The 15620-nt window shown below is 47.6% G+C and overlaps 1 long non-coding RNA gene across 2 annotated transcripts; it reads left to right on the plus strand.

Annotated features, from left to right (window-relative positions):
- The first annotated feature begins 534 nt into the window (after positions 1-534).
- Positions 535-14220, plus strand: LOC121307008. Of its 2 annotated transcripts, XR_005948260.1 has the most exons (4): positions 535-1275; positions 2236-2343; positions 5447-5933; positions 13580-14220. It is a non-coding gene; the product is annotated as an uncharacterized LOC121307008 (long non-coding RNA). The 2 variants fall into 2 exon arrangements; XR_005948259.1 differs by lacking the exon at positions 13580-14220 and having other exon boundaries at positions 542-1275; positions 5447-7413.
- The last annotated feature ends 1400 nt before the right edge of the window (positions 14221-15620 follow it).

Consider the following 15620-nt stretch of genomic DNA (forward strand, 5'->3'; position numbering starts at 1 on the left):
GAATGTTCCCGAGGGCATCGAGCGCACACAGATTCCGAGAGCAATAAGCAGAGAGTGATCTCTCTGGAAAATGCACAATTCTGTGATAAAGTCCTAATCTGATTGCAAAGCATCCGTTATCCTATTTCTGGTTAATCGAAAATGGATTTACAACTTCATCGGGGGGGCTTTTAAAAATTGATTTTGAATAGGGACCCCCCCATCCATCCCCCAGATGTAAATTGAACAAACTGGCCAGACGGTTTGAGTTTTTCGTACCTTCTGTTGTTGAAAAAAAGGGTTGTTGATACGGGGAAGGAGGAGGGGAGAGAGGGAGGGAGGAGTTAGAGGGGATGAGGGGAGAGGGGGAGGAGGGATGAGTGAAGGGAGACATGTTAAAGTTTTTGGACAGACCCCCTTTTTTAAAAAAAGGATTTTGAATAGAAACCCGCAGCTGTGGAGAGGAGAGGAGAGGGAGACTGGAGATGGAAAGGGAAGGGAAGAGGGGACAGAGAGTAGAGGAGGGTGCAAAAAGAGGAAGGGGAAGAGGATAAGGACGGGAGGGGAGGGGGAGGAGCTGTGATTGGTGCCAGTCAATGCATTTCAAAGCTCCTTGAAGCTGCACTAATTCCCTCAAGGATCCCTCTTTTGCAAGCTGCAAATCTGCTTTGCTCTCGATTTGCATTCGCCCTCACTGCACGGCAGAGCTAGCTGTGACCCTACCTGCACAGAGAGAAGAGAAGGGTGGCAGGCAGGCAGACAGATAACGTGCTTCAGATCCCCTGATCAGCACGCTATTGAAATGGGCTGACGATGCTGTTACCCGGATGAAGGACTGCGACCTACAAGGGACGAGAGGAAACGATTTGAAACTTTTGAAATTCTCTTGCTAGAATTGCTTTGACTAGGGAAAGAATGCGCTCGCAATGTTCTGTACAGGTTTAAATATATAAACAGCTGAGACCCAAAAACAGGACTGGCTCTAGCCTCGGGTGCAGGAATAGAAGATTGATTCAGAGTGATTTAGGAAAAGCGTTTCCAGAATCTGGAATTTTGATGACCAGCTGTGGAAAGGGGAGCCCCTGGAGAGAGCCCCTGGAGAGAAGCAGCCACGGAAGTACAGGCACTGACCAGAGAAGGCTTTTAAGACGAAGGGCAGTGTTACTATGTTTTAAAAATTGTTCTGCTTAAAAACAACGCCATGGCAACAGCCTCTCCCAAGTTATCGGGATAATTTTCCTTTGTTGAAAATTCAAAATTAACGACAGCAGCTGTTGTAAAAGCGAAAAGAGAAAGGTACGTTTTAATAACAGTTCCATGCAAGTGTTTAAGATGTGTTCTGGGAGCTAGTTTGTAAAACTGCTTAGTTTATAAGATTTATTATCACGTCACTGCAGCTAAGCTGATTTCAAATAGCAAAATAATAGCCAGTGCCTTCAACTAATTAAGTTATCGAGTCGAAGAAGGGAACGGAGAGCTAAACTCGCTCCATCTGTAGTTCTCAGTCTTTTTTTCAGCCGGTACAACTGATGCAAAGAGTAAGCACGCAGTTTTCTGTGTATTTCATTGATGAATTGTTAATACTTGGTTTGCAAAACTGTACACGAAGCTGTTATTCTGATAAGAGGCGACAAAATGGACTTAGAGGGAAAATACCTGTAGCGTGTGTTTCATGACCGATCCTCCTCCGAGTGTCTGTTTCTAATGGCAACTGAAAAATCATTGGGGGGGGGGGGATTGATTTTGATATCCTGGTTGATATCTTTGCAAAGATGAAGCCTAGAAAATATTCATGCAATTCTAGAGGGTTTATCTTTTTAAAAAATTGCAGTGTTATTATTATGGTGGCGGGGGGGGGGGGGGGGGGTGGCTAAAAACATTCTTAGCCCCCCCCCCCCCCCCAAGCCTTTTGTGAAGTGACGTCGCTGTTTGAGACAGTGTAGATTCAATTTTATCCTTGACAAAACCCAACTGTGATAATAATAATACTAACAAACATAATCACAGTGATAATAATAGTCCTAATTCAAATAACAAAGATCTAGAGTCAATGCAAGAATACAAATGAAGAAAACATTGCTACCAGGAGGAAGAACACGATTGCAGTCTGACTAGATCAAGAGTAGGAAGTCTGTAGGTATAAAATTACCTTTTGAGTAAAGCAAAGTGACGCACTTACCTGCAGGACCTTTGCATTGAAGCAAGGCTGGGCAGCGTGTGCAAAGCCAGCCGCAACAGAATTCATTTTCTTCCCAGGGCAAGCAGTGGGATGGCACGGAGTGATTTGCACGGGCACGCACACGGGGGATGTGAGCAGGACACCGCTGCAGGGACGCTTTGAAGACGCGGGAGGCCTGGGTACAGGTAAGTTATGCAGCGTGACGACATGCACAGCCTTGCAATCGGTGCTGGGTTTCTACGTGCAGTGCTCCTCTTTCAAATGCTTTGGATATTTCAGTTCCCACATGAATCTGTGATATCGCGAACCGTTTTGCTTGCAAAGCCGATGAGATTTGTCGGCATCACTTTGGGATATGGTTCAGTTTTATTCATGTCATAATTGGGCTTCGTGACTGGGAGTCTTTGTACAGCATGTGGAAGTACTTAACTGCCGAGTACGCCTGCCAAATACCGAGGGTTCTCCCAGGAAATGCACTTTTTTTTTCTTTACCTGCATACCATAGACCAAAACACAGAATGAACACATTCTACTCCTTTCAGCTTTACCCACTAGAGCCACACTGCTTCCCTCCCTCCCAGTCTCTAAACCCTACCCTCTGGGCAACATTGCTTCCCTCCCTCCCAGTCCCTCAGCTCTACCCACTGGGTAACATTGCTTCATTCCCTCACTGCTAAACTGTAGTCCAACTGCTTCTCTCCCTCGCTTTTCCTCAGCTTAACCACTATGTCACACTGTTCCCCTTCGCTTCCCGGCTCTATAAGATCCTTAGTCCCAGGCCAGGGCCAGGCGCAAGCAGCGAGTTCTGCTTATATTGCAAAACCGCAAAGCGGCGTGTCCTCCTGAGGTGGAGGTGGAGCGCCCTGGCACCGTCCAGCAGCCTCTCCGGGGTTTGCACCGAGCCCGAGGTGCGCCCGAAGAGACTTGGCGCGTCTTGCCTACAAGCACCGTGCCACCTACAGTGCGTGTCTGCGCGTCAGGGCGAGGGGAACGCAAGCGCCAGCTGCCGTGCATTCAGATAACACCGTGTGCGATGAGTGAGCGGCGGGGAGAGGGCGTCTCGTTTCTGCGTGTGAAAAGAAAGACATAAACCTGCCTGAAAAAAAAAAAGCAGTGCAGCAAGAGCAGCCGTGAGAGTGACTGAAAGACGGAATTGCACGATGACCGTCGTTTCCGTTTCAATCACCGTGAAGTGATTTCCACAAGCGGCGCGGTAAGGATTCGGCGGCTCAGATAGACCTGGGAGGGAAGGAGGGGGCGGCAGTCTTTTGGTTACAGTGTAAAGCTGAGCCGAGAAAAGAAACCGGATTGGAATACAATTGACCTTTTTTTTTTTTTTTTTTTTTTTTAATAATAATATAAAATAACGTTAGCGAAGACAGCAACGATTCTGGGTGATGCGCTAGAGGACGTGCCTCCTACGGGGCTGCGTCAGGAGAGCGTGGTTTTGCTGTTTTGTTTTGTCATTTCTTCGTGTATTATTTTGTTGTTTTGTTTGTTTGTTTATCTGTCACGGCGTCTTTGTGTAAATTCTCAAATGACGGTTCAGGTTTAAGACTTACACGGGGGTGGCAATGTTAGGGCTAGCCGGGGTTACGCTGTATCTTTGGCGAGGTCGGATAGTTGATCCACGGTAATAATTGTAAACACCCCTTTTCATTGTTTCTGATCTCTGAGTGGTTTACTTTTTAGTTGCTCTATAAAAAAAAAACTAAATTAATAGCATTATTAATATTAGCATTTCTTAATATTAGTAATATTATTATGCGCAGAATGTGGTTGCCATGGCATCAGTGTTCCGAGATTGAATAGCTGCCTGTAGCTGTTCACGCCTTTTTTTTTTTTATGGAAAAGCGGTTATCGAATGACACTTAATAAATATAATAACCATTATATTAGCATTACACGTTATTATACGACTGTTTTCCGACTGTCACATCACACTGGAAGAGTATTGGTATTTTTTGCAGTATATATATTCCGCTGAATCTCTAGTGTCTGTGTATTATTAGGTGCATAGCGGTTTTACTCGGTTTTACCACAGTGTGTAGGTAACAAGCTCATGCATGACTTATGGAACTGTTAGTAAAACCAGGAATGGATCAAACTGCTATGCAATGGGAGTCTTATTGCCATCACTTTTGTGCTCCTCTGCATCAGACAATACAATCTCCAGGGTCGTTCTGGTATCCAGGACTGGGCGCCGTTTCTAACGCTGCATAAAGTCACCAGTTATTAATAATATTAATATATATATATATATATATATATATATATATATATATATATATATATATATTTTATATAGCGCCTTTCATAGTGGACCAGCATCACAAAGCGCTTTACAAGATACGAGACTAGGGTGTGTGAACCATGCATCAGCTGCAGAGTCGCTTACAACAACGCCTCACCCCAAAGACGCAGCGCAAGGAGGTTCAGTGACTTGCTCGGGGTCACACAGCGAGTCAGTGGCTGAGCTGGGATTTGAACCTGTTCCTTTAACCACTGGACCACACAGCCTCCTCGAGCAGTGCGGTAGAGAATTAAGCAGTACAGAATGTACTCAAACTGTTCCAGTGATGCGCGGAAGTGAAATGATTAACAAGCTGAAACTTGGCACCCCAGGTCAGTACTGTTCGTACTGTAGTTCTGAACTGCGGTGCTCCCCCGTCGCGCTGCAAGCATCAAAGTCTCCCAGTGCTCGAGTGTAACAGGGTGACCGAGGTTCCTCATCTGTGGCTGTTGTAATGAAATGCTTCGCAGGCTTGCTGCCTCTGGAATTCGGCTCGTGAATGAGGCTGGCTGGGTAGAATTGCATTGCAAAGCGAACACAAACAAGCTGCCCATTGTAACTGGAAACGCCCCCAGGAGTCAGTCAGGTCAAGAGCTCTCTGTTTAAACACGTTAGCAGATTGGAAATCTGTCCATGGAGATGTATGTTGTGTTGGGTGTGTGTTTAAATTGTGGGGGTTAATGCGATGATGTGTAACATGATAAGGGGGGTGGGGGGTATAGAACAGTGTTTCTCGACCTTTTTTGTCACAACGCCCGCAACCTGAGAAGCAGCTGAGCTTAGCCATCGCCCCCCCCCCCTTGCCACAGAAAATAACAAAAATGAAGAATTATTGGCGATTTAACAATGCAGATAATTACTTTGATGTTACCTTTGAGAAACCCTGGCATAGAACCTTTGTTCCGTGTTCCGTGAACTCTGTGAAATGAGCAAACTTTAAAGAAACAAGCAAAAGAGACAACTTTTTAAAAAGCGCCTTTTTTTTTTTTTTAAAGCGATGCTGGGGCTGTTTGCGAAGAGGGAAGGCGCGAATGCAGGTCAAAGCCAGTGTTTGAAACAGAAAGGGACAGCCTTGGAACCCTGGCAGGGCTGCTATCACCAGAAGGAGAAGCCGTAACCATGGCAACCCCTTGGGGCCTAGCTGGGATCAAAGCCTTCTGTCAAGTGATCCCCGGAGACCGCTTCTGAAGATGTTTACAGCTGCTTTTCTGTCATAAACAGCTCGGCAGACATCTGGTTGAAATGCAGTACTGTGCCTGACGGTTTTGTTCTTGTATCTCTTTCAGAAGGCGTTTCATATCTACTGCTATTGGACAGCAACGTCAACAACACGCCTCTGTGAATATTAGAAGCCATTTTCCATATTAAAAACCAATTTAATTAATTGCAGAGAGACTGGAAGGGGGAAGCAGTTTGGCCTGTTGATTAGAGCTGAGACTGGGAGGGAAGCAGTGTGGCTTAGCGGTGAGAGATGTGTGCCAGGTAATGCCCTGCGCTGAGTGAAGTAAGGAGGAATAGACAACACATTTTAGAGAGGGGCGAGTTCCCAATTAGTAAAACCCCAGAATGACGTCTTGAGTGCTTCCAGGTGGAGGCGTCCTCTTGCTGAACTGGCAGAAATCCTGTCCTGTTTATTTAGAGGCACGAGTGTGTCGCGGATGTCTGTTGCCACGTAAACGCTTTGCTACAGAGGAGGGGGGGGAGAGTAAGCAGTGAGTAAGTCCTAACTAAGCAAATTTGTTCAGTTAAGGGTCTCGTTAAGCAGATGGGAAATAAGACTCCCTTTTGCATAGCGGTTTGAGCCATTCCAGGTTTTACTAAGAGCTCAATAAGATACACACAAGCGTGTTGCCTATACACTGTGACTGATCAAGCTCCTAGTAAAACCTGGAATGGGTGAAACTGCTATGCAACAGGAGTCTTATTCCCATCCTTGTATTGGGCTGGGAAGCACTGCTCTAATTGTTGGAGGTGAGGGGCAGAGAAGGTGCTACTGTGGTTAGAGCTGAGAGACTGGGAGAGGGCACTGTGGTCCAGCAGAGACAGGGAGATAATTTACTTTTTTTTTTTTCTCCACTTATGTTTCCTTTTTAAAATGAAAGTTCAATTAAATAGCACTGGCTCTCTGCAGTTCATTATTGGTCTTGCCCTTTGTTCCTCTATTGGTAACAAATACGCGTTGAGCAGCAATCTCTCTAGTGAACACTAGGTGGTAGTGTTGAGCGTGAAGTTACATCCTTGCTTCAACTTTGCGCTGGGAATGAAGGTAGCGTTTTGGGTAGGCGTATTGAAATCCATACTGTGGGAGACTAGCTTGCTTGGACAGGGTGACGTGATGCTCTGCACCAGCTGTTGTTTCATTGAATTTTGAAATCGGAGCCTCTCGTGTATATTCTATCGCAAGAAGTGGTGAGTTTTGAGTTGGATTTTTAGACTGCATTGTTACAAGCTGCATTGTTTCACACTTGTTATTAGTAACGTTTTCCAATGCGTATATTAGGTATAGCAGATATGCACCTGCATGTTTAAATTTTATTTGAAGGCTTTTATGAAGTCGACACATTTTTCTTGCTTAAAAATAATAATAATATTAATAATAATAATAATCAATGCATGCCAAGTGTTTTTTGGAATCTAATCCTTGCCCTGGCAGTGAAACTTTGTGGCATCTCCCTTGCTGATTGGATGTTGTGGTTTAGTTGACGGCTGGACTCTTGCCAGACCACAGTCACTGTGACACAGGAAGGCTCCACTTACAGCTGAGCTCTGCTTCCTCTTCAGTTCACAGAAGCAGGTATATTTATACGACCCTAAAAAAAAAAAAGAAATTACTTCAAGTAATGAACCGTACCCCTGTATCAATAGCTGTGACCACTGAGATGCTCCAACCACTGCCTTCCACACTGCAGCCCAGCACACTAACCACTGAGCAACTCAAACCCACTGCCTTCCACACTGCAGCCCAGCACTCTAACCACTGAGCAACTCAAACCCACTGCCTTCCACACTGCAGCCCAGCACTCTAACCACTGAGCAACTCAAACCCACTGCCTTCCACACTGCAGCCCAGCACTCTAACCACTGAGCAACTCAAACCCACTGCCTTCCACACTGCAGCCCAGCACTCTAACCACTGAGCTACTCAAACCCACTGCCTTCCACACTGCAGCCCAGCACTCTCAACCACTGAGCTACTCAAACCCACTGCCTTCCACACTGCAGCCCAGCACTCTAACCACTGAGCTACTCAAACCCACTGCCTTCCACACTGCAGCCCAGCACTCTAACCACTGAGCTACTCAAACCCACTGCCTTCCACACTGCAGCCCAGCACTCTAACCACTGAGCAACTCAAACCCACTGCCTTCCACACTGCAGCCCAGCACTCTCACCACTGAGCAACTCAAACACACTGCCTTCCACACTGCAGCCCAGCACTCTCACCACTGAGCAACTCAAACCCACTGCCTTCCACACTGCAGCCCAGCACACTCACCACTGAGCAACTCAAACCCACTGCCTTCCACACTGCAGCCCAGCACACTAACCACTGAGCAACTCAAACCCACTGCCTTCCACACTGCAGCCCAGCACTCTAACCACTGAGCAACTCAAACCCACTGCCTTCCACACTGCAGCCCAGCACTCTAACCACTGAGCTACTCAAACCCACTGCCTTCCACACTGCAGCCCAGCACTCTAACCACTGAGCAACTCAAACCCACTGCCTTCCACACTGCAGCCCAGCACTCTAACCACTGAGCAACTCAAACCCACTGCCTTCCACACTGCAGCCCAGCACACTAACCACTGAGCAACTCAAACCCACTGCCTTCCACACTGCAGCCCAGCACTCTAACCACTGAGCAACTCAAACCCACTGCCTTCCACACTGCAGCCCAGCACACTAACCACTGAGCAACTCAAACCCACTGCCTTCCACACTGCAGCCCAGCACACTAACCACTGAGCAACTCAAACCCACTGCCTTCCACACTGCAGCCCAGCACACTAACCACTGAGCAACTCAAACACACTGCCTTCCACACTGCAGCCCAGCACACTAACCACTGAGCAACTCAAACACACTGCCTTCCACACTGCAGCCCAGCACTCTAACCACTGAGCAACTCAAACCCACTGCCTTCCACACTGCAGCCCAGCACTCTAACCACTGAGCTACTCAAACCCACTGCCTTCCACACTGCAGCCCAGCACTCTAACCACTGAGCTACTCAAACCCACTGCCTTCCACACTGCAGCCCAGCACTCTAACCACTGAGCTACTCAAACCCACTGCCTTCCACACTGCAGCCCAGCACTCTAACCACTGAGCTACTCAAACCCACTGCCTTCCACACTGCAGCCCAGCACTCTAACCACTGAGCTACTCAAACCCACTGCCTTCCACACTGCAGCCCAGCACTCTAACCACTGAGCTACTCAAACCCACTGCCTTCCACACTGCAGCCCAGCACTCTAACCACTGAGCTACTCAAACCCACTGCCTTCCACACTGCAGCCCAGCACTCTAACCACTGAGCTACTCAAACCCACTGCCTTCCACACTGCAGCCCAGCACTCTAACCACTGAGCTACTCAAACCCACTGCCTTCCACACTGCAGCCCAGCACTCTCACCACTGAGCTACTCAAACCCACTGCCTTCCACACTGCAGCCCAGCACTCTAACCACTGAGCTACTCAAACCCACTGCCTTCCACACTGCAGCCCAGCACTCTAACCACTGAGCTACTCAAACCCACTGCCTTCCACACTGCAGCCCAGCACTCTAACCACTGAGCTACTCAAACCCACTGCCTTCCACACTGCAGCCCAGCACTCTCACCACTGAGCAACTCAAACCCACTGCCTTCCACACTGCAGCCCAGCACTCTCACCACTGAGCAACTCAAACACACTGCCTTCCACACTGCAGCCCAGCACTCTCACCACTGAGCAACTCAAACCCACTGCCTTCCACACTGCAGCCCAGCACTCTAACCACTGAGCAACTCAAACCCACTGCCTTCCACACTGCAGCCCAGCACTCTAACCACTGAGCAACTCAAACCCACTGCCTTCCACACTGCAGCCCAGCACACTAACCACTGAGCAACTCAAACCCACTGCCTTCCACACTGCAGCCCAGCACACTAACCACTGAGCAACTCAAACCCACTGCCTTCCACACTGCAGCCCAGCACTCTCACCACTGAGCAACTCAAACCCACTGCCTTCCACACTGCAGCCCAGCACTCTAACCACTGAGCTACTCAAACCCACTGCCTTCCACACTGCAGCCCAGCACTCTAACCACTGAGCAACTCAAACCCACTGCCTTCCACACTGCAGCCCAGCACTCTAACCACTGAGCTACTCAAACCCACTGCCTTCCACACTGCAGCCCAGCACTCTAACCACTGAGCAACTCAAACCCACTGCCTTCCACACTGCAGCCCAGCACACTAACCACTGAGCAACTCAAACCCACTGCCTTCCACACTGCAGCCCAGCACTCTAACCACTGAGCAACTCAAACCCACTGCCTTCCACACTGCAGCCCAGCACTCTAACCACTGAGCTACTCAAACCCACTGCCTTCCACACTGCAGCCCAGCACTCTAACCACTGAGCTACTCAAACCCACTGCCTTCCACACTGCAGCCCAGCACTCTAACCACTGAGCTACTCAAACCCACTGCCTTCCACACTGCAGCCCAGCACTCTAACCACTGAGCTACTCAAACCCACTGCCTTCCACACTGCAGCCCAGCACTCTAACCACTGAGCTACTCAAACCCACTGCCTTCCACACTGCAGCCCAGCACTCTAACCACTGAGCTACTCAAACCCACTGCCTTCCACACTGCAGCCCAGCACTCTAACCACTGAGCAACTCAAACCCACTGCCTTCCACACTGCAGCCCAGCACTCTAACCACTGAGCTACTCAAACCCACTGCCTTCCACACTGCAGCCCAGCACTCTAACCACTGAGCTACTCAAACCCACTGCCTTCCACACTGCAGCCCAGCACTCTAACCACTGAGCTACTCAAACCCACTGCCTTCCACACTGCAGCCCAGCACTCTAACCACTGAGCTACTCAAACCCACTGCCTTCCACACTGCAGCCCAGCACACTAACCACTGAGCACTGACTCAAACACACTGCCTTCCACACTGCAGCCCAGCACTCTAACCACTGAGCTACTCAAACCCACTGCCTTCCACACTGCAGCCCAGCACTCTAACCACTGAGCTACTCAAACCCACTGCCTTCCACACTGCAGCCCAGCACTCTCACCACTGAGCAACTCAAACCCACTGCCTTCCACACTGCAGCCCAGCACACTAACCACTGAGCTACTCAAACCCACTGCCTTCCACACTGCAGCCCAGCACTCTAACCACTGAGCTACTCAAACCCACTGCCTTCCACACTGCAGCCCAGCGCTTTCTCTAACCACTGAGCTACTCAAACCCACTGCCTTCCACACTGCAGCCCAGCACTCTAACCACTGAGCAACTCAAACCCACTGCCTTCCACACTGCAGCCCAGCACTCTAACCACTGAGCTACTCAAACCCACTGCCTTCCACACTGCAGCCCAGCACTAACCACTGAGCTACTCAAACCCACTGCCTTCCACACTGCAGCCCAGCACTCTAACCACTGAGCAACTCAAACCCACTGCCTTCCACACTGCAGCCCAGCACACTAACCACTGAGCAACTCAAACCCACTGCCTTCCACACTGCAGCCCAGCACTCTAACCACTGAGCTACTCAAACCCACTGCCTTCCACACTGCAGCCCAGCACTCTCACCACTGAGCTACTCAAACAGGTGGCAAAGGACAACAGCCCTCATGTTAACATGACAAGATAACATGTTAACTCTCAGTCTGGCAGTACTAATATGATATGGTTTCCCTATTATAAGCTGAGGTTCTGCAGTGGTAATGCTCAAAGCGATCACCTGGATCAAGCCCTCCACTGGCGAGGGTCCGTTAGTGTTGATTTGAGCTAACTTACAGTTTACAAGTGAAACAAGTGAAGAAGCAGCTGTTTGGGCTTGTGTGGATCGCTGTTCTCCGCAGAGTAAGAGAAGCAGCGACCGCCACACACCCAGACGGAGAGCTCAGTCTGGATAGTCGGACGATCGCTTCCTGCAGCGCTGCAGGATAAGGCAGTCCGAGACGCGGGTGAAACCAGCTGTGAATGAAACTCGGCCAGCAGGTCTCAGGGCGGCAGCAATGAGATGTTCCACAGTTTAGATTGTCAGCCTCCTTTTAAAGCGTGGTTGTGTGCCGAGCTCAGTCTGTGCACAGTCAAGCACGTGCACCGCATGAGGTACCCCCAGCAAGCCACAGGGAACAGCGAAGGTCCTCTGGTCAACGCTCTTGCTGTAAAGCACTTTTGAACTTGTGTCACCGCTATAGGGGAATATGCATTGATCATATATGACGCATCTCAATCATTGGAAACAGGTAACAGGAGCTGTGCTTGCAGAATATCGAGAAGTGACCCACCCATCTTTGTGCCATGACTAATTGCTCAAGTAGCAGGTTCCTCATGAAATTAGTGTAAAAGGTAGCACAATGAAAAGGAACAAGGGACCTTGCATGCTTACCTCCTCCAAAAACATGCACCCAGCACACCTAGCTATTGTTTTATTAAATCTTAATCTCTCTCTCCTCTCTCTCACTCCCTCCTTCAACCCTCCCAAGTCAGCTAAAGCTGCAGGTTTTTATATATGTGGTCTAGCGAAGGCTTCATCAATCTGGAAACGGCTGCATTCTGCAAGAGACGTTTCCGTAAGAGTGGTGGACCAGCCAGTCTGCCTGTAATTAATTTGCCTGCCGCCTATGCATTCTGACGAGATGCAGTCTGGCAGAGCCCTCTGCCAAACTGCATTCAGCTGCAACCAAATAGTACAATGCAATCGTCTTTTTGAAACCCCAAACAGCGCGTTTAAATCAGACGCTGCATTTCTTTTTAAAATCGGAATACACTGCAACAATGCAGTAATATATCCGCAGGACTCGTGTGCCCACTTGCGCTGTAACAGTCTTCAAAGGAATCACAGTAATACCAAAAGCCTCACGTGCTGGACAAATTCATCAGAAAGGTCTTTTAAAAATGTATTTTTAATGTAGAATGTGTTCCCCTTATCACATAAATTCTCCACCACCCCCCCTCTCTCTCGCTCTCTCTGGACAGAGGCTAAGAAGCGTCTGCTCTTAGTTCTGCCTTTGCTACTTTCAGAGTGAGTTACCAGTCTTTCCCTTCTTGTTTTGAGTGCTCTGCACTTTGCAGATCGGTTTCAAGCAGATAATAATAAAATAGACTACTGTGCCAATTTTACAAAGGATTCCCCGAAGAGAGCACAACAGCCAGGAGCACGTTTTACTCTGGTAGAGTGTGTGGGGCTGGCAAAGTCTAAGGGCCACATTGTCACGTGATTTGAGTGGAATGAGAGGGGGAGCAGTTTAGTGCCCAGCTGGTAAAGGCAGGTTTGGATGGAAAATGATAAAAACTCAATATTTGAGCAGCGGACCCCAGAATCAGAGGTGGGATTTGAACCAGGGACCTTCTAGTTACAAGCCCTGGACTTTAATCACTGGACCGCACTGCTGTCTGCATACGTGTTGTGATGCAGGGTACGGACAATAGTAACTCAGCATTGTCAGAGGTCACCTCAGTTTAAACACATGTCAAACATCACCTTTGAAAGTAATCTGCAGATGTCTGCAGGACACAGAAACGCCGAAACCCGTTTAAAAAAGTGTCATTTATGGAGATGACGGTCATGGCATTGTGACGCATGGTGCGAGAACAGCAAATCAGCACTGTCCGAGGTCGTTGACCTCAACGGTCGCCAGAGGTCAAATCCAAGATGACTCTTTTATAATCAAATGCACAATGCCTTTGCTGATCAACTGTACTATTACCTGTAATGTGATAGTCTGTAATGAGATATTTTATAATGCGATATTTTGTAACAACTAACTCATCCTGGATAAGGGCATATGCTAATAAATAAATAATAATAATATTAGTGATAATAATAATGACAGATGCCTTTGATTACAGATGTGTTCACTTGGGTTTCTCCACTCCCCAGGTGCTGAAGCAATCGCTTGTGAGATGACGACAATCACAAGTGATAGGAAGTTGCACAGTCTGGGCTGTGCTGCGTTGCACACAGACACTCTCTCTTCCTCTCTTTTGGTTTGAGACACAGACTGGCAGAGCAGCAACTGAATCCATACTGTGGACTGCAGCATGGCTCTGAGGGTCGTAGCGTGGGCTGTGCTTCTACACGTGGTCTTCCTGCAAGGCACCTGGGCCAAGATCATACCAAGGATAACGTTCTCCAACAGTGAGTATTGCCTTTAAGTTAAAAAAAAAATAAAAAAATAAGCACAATAAAGTGATGCATAGAACTGTGGTTATCATTCAGGCACTGTGTCCTAAAGATAGGTTGCTTGACTAAAGTTTCATTCTGACATTGAGAGAGAGGTGGAAGGTTTGGATAGGTCCGATGGACCATGGCATGGCGAGTCTGGGTAGAGATCAGAGTAGAGTTTGGAGTGCTTGGTCATCCATTCGGAAGTACAGAAAGGAAAGTTGACAAACGTTGGGAATTCCAGGCAGATTATGGGAAATCTTCGTGCAGTACGGTTAAAACCAAGATACTGTTGTAAAAACAAATTGGAGTTGTGTAGATACTGTTTACAGCCGCCCCCCTGAGTGGAATAACCACGGCACCCTGCAGACGTTCATGGAGAATTCTGTCAAGTGTGAAAGTGGATGGGAAAGTATGTTTCAACCTAAATTAAGCTGCTGGTTTTGTGCAATTGCTTTCCTTAGCATGGCAGTGTAATTTGCAACAATGTGATTCTGACATTGAAGCAATGCAAGATATATTCCTCAATGAAAATGTGGAGAAAGACCTAGGAGTTTATGTTGACTCAGAAATGTCTTCACCTAGACAATGTGGGGAAGCTATAAAAAAAACTCCCACAAGATGCTCAGATATATTGTGAAAAGTGTTGAAATAAAATCAAGGGGAGTTTAAAACTTTTACAATGCATTAGTAAGACCTCATCTAGAATATTGTGTTCAGTTCTGGTAACCTCGCAACAAAAAAGGATATTGCTGCTCTAGAAAGAGTGCAAAGAAAAGCGACCAAAATTATCCTGGGTTTGAAAGGCATGTCGTATGCAGACAGGCTACAAGAATTGAATATATTCAGTCTTGAACGAAGAAGACGATGCGTTGATCTGATTCAAGTATTCAGAATCCTAGAAGGTATCGACAATGTCGACCCAGGGGACTGAAAAAAGAAACAAGGACCAGGGGTCACAAATGGAGAGTAGATAAAGGGGCATTCAGAACAGAAAACAGGAGGCACTTTTTTACACACAGAATTGAGTCTGGAACCAACTCCCCAGTAATGTTGTTGAAGCCGACACCCTGGGATTCTTCAAGAAGCTGCTTGATGAGATTCTGGGATCAATAAGCTACTAACAACCAAACCAGCAAGATGGGCCGAATGGCCTCCTCTCTCGTTTATAAATCCTGTTCTATGAACGAATATGAACACGGTCATTTTTATCTCCGAAGAAAATGTTGGCGTTTTAATAGAGGAAGAACACATTTCCTAGCCAGCTGCATGCAAAGCACAAGACAGTGATTGTTGGTTGGTAATTCTCATGCTTTTACGCCACTCTTGCTGGGTTTCTGTGGCATCCTCTTCAAGAAATTGAGCAGACTCTCTTTATCTCAGCCTTTGATGGCTTCCTGTTTTGTAAAATTCCCCTCAACCCACTTGGTCTCAGTAAAACAACGCATGGCGCAGTGCTGTATGCAGTTTATTCAGTTCGAATGCAGGCTTCCATCATGCAAACCCGTGCTGGCTTTCGATTACCTTCAGTTATCTATTCCCTAACTCACTTCTGTGTTCGCTTGTAGTCTGATCTTGTCTGAAGCTTAATAAGACGGGTCCTGGTCAGTACTTGAATGTGGCTCCTCTAAGGAGAAATCGATGCCACGTTGCATGATGTGGTCTTAGTGTCTCAACTTTGACAGTAGCATTTCTCAATGTCTTCGGTGCTGAAGACATGGTGAAAGACTTTTAGTCGAGAAGTTTGTCATTCTGA

The sequence above is a fragment of the Polyodon spathula genome, chromosome 51, assembly GCF_017654505.1.
Source record: "Polyodon spathula isolate WHYD16114869_AA chromosome 51, ASM1765450v1, whole genome shotgun sequence".
Classification (NCBI taxonomy): Eukaryota; Metazoa; Chordata; class Actinopteri; order Acipenseriformes; family Polyodontidae; genus Polyodon; species Polyodon spathula.